Here is an 8,840-nt window from a genome sequence, read left to right on the forward strand (position 1 = left end):
TCTTTCTTGGCTTATCAAGGCTTCAGATATGGTGCTTGGCTTGTAGGGGTGTCACAGTTACTTCAGAAGTGCGCTCCCAGCTGCAGGAATACTTCCTGATAAACAGGGCTCCCAGGAGTAATGCTGACCAGCAGAGTGGCCAAACAAAATGCTCTCTGTGTGTGTATGTTCAAATATTTTTCTAAGTCTGACAAACAAAATTGTGCAAGAACACCAGCTGACTGAAGACTATTCCCTTGCATTGGTTACCAGCTCATTTCCTGGATCTGTTATCTGAGATCCATCTGACAAAAATTCCTCTATTCCACACTGCTTCTCACAGAAACCTGGACATAGAAACCCTAACCCGAGGTGGAGCCTAAGAAACAGCATTGGGCTGAGGCGAGCGCTAATCAGGGAGCCAAGAAGGCCTCAAGGCTGGGGCAGTGTCGTGCTCTCCTTGGCATGCCTTTCGCATGGTCAGTGTCTCTGGAGCTCTGGGCTTTGTGGTTTTCTGAAGTTTTCTCCCCTCATTTTATCCTCCTTTAGCATAAATTCTTTAACACTGCTAGTACTTGACAACTCTTCACTTTCAGTTCTTCCAGTTCCTTCCTGCCTTTTCCAGTTTCTCTTTTCCTCTCTAGTGCCCTCGCTTTTTTGATATCTGGTATTCCCTTCTGGGCATAGTTATAAGTCACATTGCCACCTGGTGTAAAGATGCCCAGTGAGGCTTTAGCTGAGGGGAGAGACAGGAGAATTTATCTGAGCCAAGCACTGCACCAGTTAATTTGCAGGGCCTTTGTAGCTCTTGAGCTACAGGAGATTCAAGTTGTTCCTGTAATGCTTGCTCTGGTATCTCTGCATGGCATCACTGTGCAGGGTGGACAGTCCTCCTGACCTACCACTGCTTTTTCTTGGGACAGTCCTGATTTAACCCCTTATCCTGTAAGAACTTAACCCTTCTCCCTTTCCCCTTTTTTATTCTCATCTCCATTCACTGACTTTTTACTTCTGACTCAGACCTGATCACTTCTGGTTCCTGCCCTCTTTGTATTATGACTTTCTTAATTTTAAGGCTTCATAGTTGTCTCTCTTCACAGGCAGTTAGTGGTTCATCAATTTTCTTCCCATTTTTGGCATTGTGTTTCCTTCTGTGCTACTGTCTATAAGGTTGTGATGCCATTTTTTGCAGTCTTATCTGCTACCTCATCTCTGCTGCGGTGCTTTCATCAGAATTTCCCTGCTCCAGCTTGAATTTCTGGTATCTCCACTGTGCCCTTCCTTGAGAGGCTTTTAGTGTGACTCAGGTACCTGTATGACGACAGCTCTGACAGAGCAGTGATTGTTGCTCTTTGACTTTTGTGTTTGCTTGCTTTGGTCCATGCTAAGAGTTGGCAGGAATACTGGGCTAAAAGCAGTCTTCATTGTGCTGACTGCAACCCTCAAGATGAGTGGAGGAAAAATCTCTCGCTGCGTCTACAAGAGGCGTTACAAGCAGGCCAGGGAATGGCATTGCAGCTGTCTGTTGCTTGTCACCCTTTGGAAACCCTTAACCACAGTTGTTGCCTTTTCCTGTAAGTGACAATACTGTGACATCACGTCCCTCAGCAGAGGGGAATTACCTCTGTATTTCTCCAGTGGGAGAAATAATAGCACTGTGTAAATGTGTGCTGTGAGCATTTTATGGGGCAGTGGCAAGTGACGCTGAGCCGTGCCGGGATTCCCAGACTGCCCCCGTGGTGTTTAAACCCGGATCGAGCACAAGTTACACGTCAGCACAGTGCCTTGATGTGGCCCGGCCTCTTCTGGCAGACATGCAACAACAAATGGGAACCTCCGTGCTGTGTGTGCCTGCACCTCTGTCCTCCCTGTGTCTTCAATCGCTTCCCAAATTGTGTTCACTCTTCACAACCTCTGCACGCATTTACAGTGTGAGGAACTGATCCAGACTAGGCTTGCCAGGACACCCAAGTCCAGCTAGTCTGTCAGCAGCGAGGGAGGAAACAACTTAGTGCTTTTAAGCCAAATTAATGTTCCTATAAAATACAAACCAGGATAGAACTCTCTGATCTGTCTGATTCTGTGCGTGTTTAACATTACCCTAGCTTTGAAAGCATTGTAGAAGTCTGAGAATTTAAACCTACATCTTCCAGAAAACCAATGCAACACCTCTCAAATCTCCCATCTCTCCTCTCAAACCTCTAATTTGTGCTGCTGAAAAAGTTCAGACGGATTTGTTCTTTTTGTGTGTACATTTTTAAGCAAGAACTTGGCTAAGTTTTATTTTTATGAAATATCTTCACTTTAGGATACTATTTGGGACTAGAACTGTTTAGAAAAGACTTAGACAATATAAGACAACATTCCATTAGAAAGTGTCTGCAAGTTTTTAATCAGCTATGCTCAACAATAGCTTGGCCCCAGCCATGCACACTTCAGGCATGTGACTAATCCTATTAACTGGAAGTGAAGTGTATTAAAGTGTTTAAAGGATTAGACTCTTAATTACAGGCCATCTGCAGAGGTCAAATATCAAAGGCTGTTCAGAGCCTGAGTTTTAGCATTTTCTGAATGAGTGAATGAGTAATATTTGTGTTTTCCCCTTTTCATGCAGCAGCCTTTCTGCAGTAGAGTTAAATGGGTGTTCCAATATGGTCTTTATTAACTGGGCTGAATCATCCTGATGTCCAGCAGTCAGGTCTCCAGATCATCAGCTGTTCAGACACTAGCAGGGCTGCCATATATGCTCTAAAGAAGTTTAGGACCTGCAAAACATGAATTTGCACAAATCAAGTTTGCATAACATGGTGCCAGCCTACTTTATGGCTGTTTCCAATTTGAATTATTAATCACAAAGATTTTTTTCCTTATGATCTATTAAACAGAAATGGAAAGGAAGAGCCTTGGGATGATAATTAGCTGGTATTGACAATGTATAACTTAGACATCTAACTTAGATGTTTAAATTATGGTCTTTGGCTCCAAACAGGAATACCAGAAAAACAGGGATGGAAATTGCTTTCTTTCTCCCACCCAAAAAGTGGAATCAATTCCATTAGGTAATTTCTGACAGACACTTGTTCAATCTGCATTTGAAACTGAGAAACCAAGGCTGTCATTCCCTATATTACTCTCTCACTCTTTTTTCATCTACACCTTGAGAAAGCTGTTCCTAAGATCTAACCCAGATCTCTGTTGCTGACTGAGCCTTTTCAGCTGATGAGAAGACTTTACTGTCCTCTCCTTCAGACATACAGCACACATATTTAGGGCTCTCCTACTAGGTCTCCCCTTTCTCTGGGATAAACCACTCCAATTCCTCCAATGCTTCTTCATAAAACCTCTAATTCTGTATTCTATCCCAAGCAGAATACAATACCCCAACTGAAGGTTTTCTAGCCCCAAGCATGACAGAAGAATGGCTTCATTTGCCTGGCAAACAATATTCCTTTTTATGTAGCTCCCAGTGCTATTTGCCCTTTTTGCACTGGCATGGCTGATTCCTGTTTGGTTTGTAATCCATGCTAACCACCAAGAGAGTTTGTAGAGTGATGCTATCAGACCAGTAATTCCACAACCTGCATTTGTGATGTTGGTAATTCTGCAGAGAGTGAAAGCCCATCCTTTTTACTTCCTTTCCCCCAACTGTAATTTGCCAAGTGTGTTGAGATCCTAGCCCTGTGCTCTAACACTTCCTGCCCCTCCCAGCCAGTGGGGCTGCCAAGAAAGTTGTCTGTTCTGCCATCCAAATTATTTAATGAAAATATCAGATTCATGATACTCCTGCAGAATTCTGCTTGCTGTGTCCAACCAAGTTAACAACATGCTCTTGTTAAATATTCCAGTCCAGTTTACAGCCAGTTCTGTACTCATCCATTTGTGTTTTTCTGGACTTGCTTGTGAGATGGATGGCCATGTAAGACAGTGTTAGGAGCCTTTCTAAAACCAAGAGCTGGAAATGAGCCTGCTTGACATAATTTATTCTAGGCAAAGTAATCTCTGTGACATAAATTTCTTTTCTAGGTACTTAAATGTGTCAGTGGAGGGAGAGGTTTAACTCCAGCACCTCATTGTTTAATGACTCAGCAGGTCACAAAACAGATACAGCTTCCTAGCACAGGAGTGCAAGCAAGAGAGAACTTGAATTCCTCTGTATGTATCGAAAATTGTTGTCATCTAAAATGACAAATCCAGAACAGTCACAAAATATCACTTTTACATTGCTCTGCACTGGGGACAGAAACAAACTGTCAAGAAACAAACTTCCCTAGTCATTAAAAGTGATTTCAAGTAGCTGTCTTGGATTCTTTTAGGACAATTTTCAGCTTTGTGCTTTAAACAAAGGCAATGAAACTTTTTAGTCCAGACATAAGTGCAAACAAACACAGCTGCACCCCACCAAGCAGTTACCTGTGTTACACTGTGCCTGCCTGTGAACACTCAGCATGCCCCAAGGATAAACTGTACCATGAGAGTGAAGAAACAGGCCCTGTGGACCACCCATCAAATCAGAACTCTACCGATGAAAGTACTGACATCTTCCTGAAAAAATCCCCACACAAAAAAAAGGAGGTCTGGCAGAAAGTGAGGATAATGATACTGAATAACATCAGCTGGTGGAATAGCTGTATTTGCCAAGTATTCTCCCAGTCAGAGAAGAAAGAAGGTTAAGAATGGAAAAAAAAACCCCAAACCTGTTTAGCCTATTCAGTATTTAAGTTAACCAAAGTATCTTTATCTTTTTGGCTTATTGCCAAAAATCCCAAACGATAAGTGTATGGGAAATAGACAAAAATAACCCCTCTGTAATATGTAGCCATGCTGTTTTATGAGAATAACCTCCTTTCCAGAGATGCTAAAAAGAAGTCAATGAAAAAAAATCACCATTGCAGTAAATGTGGAAAAAACAGTATTTAAATATTGAACAGCAGTCACATGCCCAGATATAGAGTTAATAGGAAAGCAAACAACACATGTAAGACAACCTGCAGAGCAGTAAGGGCTTTCCTCTGTGACAGGATTAGGCTGATTTTAGATTGCTGGAGAAACATGAGACATTGGGAAGAGCATCCCAGATGAGCAAACAGGTACTGAGAGACAACTGCCTCCGTTCAGAAGCCGTTTCCAGCAGGTCCATCATTCAGTGCTGGCAAGCTCTCTGCCCTGGAAACTACCCTGAACCAACCCCCCTGCGTGCATTTCATCCGAGCTCCCAGCTAAGAGACCAACTGGAATGTAATCTCTGAGAAGTGGGTATTACAAGAGCACGGAAAGCCATCGTCAGCACTACTGAGCAGCTGCGAGTGCCACATGTCCATACAGAGATGTGTATATAGGCTGGCTGCGCAGCTGCTTTGGCAAGGTGTCCCCCTCTGTCCCCATCTCACATGGCAGGCAGCATTCCCTGAAGGATGTCGTGCAGAGTCACCGCCGGCTGCTCATCCACTCGCCAGCTCATATAAGCGGCAACAGGAGTTGGTTCCCTCGGCTGGGGAGCGGAGGAATAAATCAGAGGTAAGAACTGAAAACAAGGCTAGAAGTGACGCCGTTGCAGCTGGGAAGTGAAGGCCCCGTCCCGTGGGAGCCGCTGTTGGGAGGGCGGGGGAGCTGCTGCCCCTTCCTGGCGCTCCCTGGCTGGGCTGGGTTGGGGACAGCAGGTGGCGGTCGCGTCCCTGGTACAGCGGCAGCTGGAGCCCACACTGCGCGGGGATGCTGCACAATGGCGTGTTCAGAGCAGCATCTGTGACCCTCTGCTGGTGCCAGCCGTGGTTACTCACGTTGGCTGCCTCTCAGGCACTTCCGAACCGCTGAAAGGCTCAGCAGAGCCCTCCCCCGCAGCCTTCCAGGAGGAGAGCTTCCCACAGAACGCTGCTGAGAGATAAGTAAACAACAAAAAGAGCATCCCAAAGGTTTGTCTATTTTATTCGAAGCTCTTCATAATCATACATGCCTGCGAAGCTGAGAAATGTGTCAACATGCAGTTGCAGATGGTTGTGGCATCCGAAGCAGATCAAATGGATTGTACATTTTCTCATATTGCTCGGAAGCCAAAATATCTTCTTTTCCAAACGCACAGAGAATTATTTGGATTTATTTCCCAGCTGAGAGCCTGATTTGAAAATCTACTTTGTTTTTGGAGAAGGGCTATGTAATTTCTGAAAGTTAGGCTCCTAAATGTTTTTACAGATCTCTACTATATTACACATGTAAATAAAAAAATTATACAAAGCTGCCGGATGAAAGCAACCTAAAATGAGCTGTTTCTTGAAACTGTGCCCCTCTACGTATTGCACCCCTTCATCTCATCCTCTCTGTGCCTTGAAGAAACTCATGCCCTGATCACCAAATACCCTCCAAGATTAACCCTGCACCTCCCTAGCAATCAGTGTTATCATGAGTGTTTTCTTTGCTTATATTTGGCAAATGTAGCAGTGTTCAATGCAAAACCAGATAGAAGGAGAAGTTTATTTTATTTTAATCTGATTTCACACATACTGTCTCTCACAGACTGTTTTCACTCCTTCTTTCTTGTGTATGAGGATGGAGATGGTTGTGGCCGTGCAGCCTCTGTGGTGCAAGTCAGGAGCCAAGGGAGTTCCAGCACGGGCAGTGCCTTCAGTGACCGGGTCCAGCTCCTGAACATGGCACACAGACCTGGATACTGATAACAGAGTCAATAGCCCCGAACCAGACAAAGTTAATGAATCAGGTCCAGGGGGCATTCAGGAGTAGCAGGAGAACGAGGGCACCAGAGACGAGCTTGACACAAAGCTGCAGCGTAGGTCCTTTGTCCACCCAGGAGACGGGGCTGAGGACAAAGCTGCAGCCTAAGTCCAGGGTTCCCCTGGGAGTCATGGCTGGACTGGACACATGCTAGCTCCAGTATGGATGTAGGAGTCAGGACTGGGAAAAAACTGCCTCCAACACAGGTCTACAATCCACCCAGGAGACAGCACTTGGTTTTCCAGGCCCCGCTGCCTTCAGAAGCTCCACATGCCATTCCTTTGCCCATTCATGGCGTTTCCCGATGATTTCACTACACCGCCATTCACACCCCATTCATACCAATTTAATATTTCAGTGTCAAATCCCTACGGCTGTGATGCCACGCCAGAGGAGGACTCTTTACCTGCTCGGGTTGTAAACAATTCAATGCAAACTGCTTCAGTCGTCATCGGGAAGGTCATCAAAAGCTGGTGCAGACTGAAAGCAGCAGTGTAAGACGCTACCTGTGTGAGGCAGACTGTAGCAAACAGGCTGCTGCCTCCTACGTGAGCTCTGTGTTTTGAGCGTAGCCCCCATATCGAGCGCTTCACAGTAGCGTAATCTCACACAGTTTTCTCAGCAAGGTTCTCTGCAGGCCTGAGCTGTATTTACCGTGCAGTTAGCATAGTCAAAGATCGAGAGCGTTATATTTAAACCAATAAAATAGATTCCTGATTCTCATCTCCTGGTAAGTCTGGCTTTGTGCAGTGTGCTGAGTCTCAGTGCAGGGGTTGTGGACTTAGAAATAAGGAGCATAAGGTCACTGGGAGCAAAATAGGTTCAGTTAAGCAAATAAGGGTATTTTCATTCCAATACACTCTCAGCAAATAATTTGGCTTAATATATTTAAGCTTTTATGAAATTTCTTGTTAGCTAAACTTATTTAACCTCTATTCGGCAGATATATCTCAGATTTCCTAGAAGGAGGTTGTAATTTGTGGAGCATATTGTACTAATTTGGTATAACTTTGAGAAATAAAAAACATGTGGCATTGTAATGAATAATATTATAATTTCTGACTTTCCTTCTAAAAACCTATCTTATTAACAGTACTACATTGAAATAGACCACCATCTTATCCCTGGCACAAAAATTCAAGGGAAAAGCAATCCATCTTGTCAGAGCCTACCTTGGTAAATCTAATTCCATTCCAATAAATGAACAGTGCAAAGAGGATTGGAACTTACCAGGAAACACTGAACGAAAGGTCAGATTTGCAGCGAGCATAAATCAACATTCTTGCATGGCTTTAGTGATTTATGCCCATATATACTAGTCAAGAATCTGGCTCATTAATGACTGGATGAATTACGAATAGAGCATCAAGCAGGAGTTTGAGTCTTAACACCTATTTCCTTGACTTGTTAGCTTAAATCAGATTCTAAATATTCTGAAGACTTTTTGTTCACTGTAGCTGAGGAGCAAGCTAGTGTGGAATTTGGTTAAATTCCCTCTCTTGAAAGCCCTCTTTTCAAGCAAGGTCTGTGCAGTGCTTCTAAACAGCTTGAGCAGAATGAATTGTTGTCAGCTTTTCCAATCCATACATTTCAGATTTTGAAATGTAGCCTTTAGGGCAACTTAAATAACGCAAAACCAGTTGATTGATTGTCCAAGGTTGCGATGACTTGGCGATGCTCAGCAGGAGATGATTTGGTGTTGCAGACTCACTCCCCTTTGAAGCACTCTACTCCACATAGTGCTCTGTGAATGTTTAAAGAGCTGCAGCACACGGGAATTGGGCAGAGGAGTACAGGGAGGAGCAAGCCTATGCTAGGATTTGTGCAGAATTGCAGGAGACCGAAAAATCATCTCAGAGGGTTTTACATCCGACATAGCTGTGCCAAGCTTTTCTTGGAGCAGGCATCCTACAAGCATTTGTGGATGGCCTAAGCCAGCACAGCTGCCGGGAGAAGAAACCTCTGCTCAGCCTGTATCTCTGGCTTATTTGTGCTGGCATCAGGATTTGTAGAATTGCGCAATAAAGCTGACTGGGAACCATCCAGCTGGAAACAAACCCAACAAGTTCGTTCCCCTGAGGCCACGGCTTTCAGCAGTGCAGTCAGACTTGTTCATTGAGCTCTGCTCTCCCAGCGGG

Source organism: Coloeus monedula, assembly GCF_965178545.1.
Source record: "Coloeus monedula genome assembly, chromosome: 6".
NCBI classification, from domain to species: domain Eukaryota; kingdom Metazoa; phylum Chordata; class Aves; order Passeriformes; family Corvidae; genus Coloeus; species Coloeus monedula.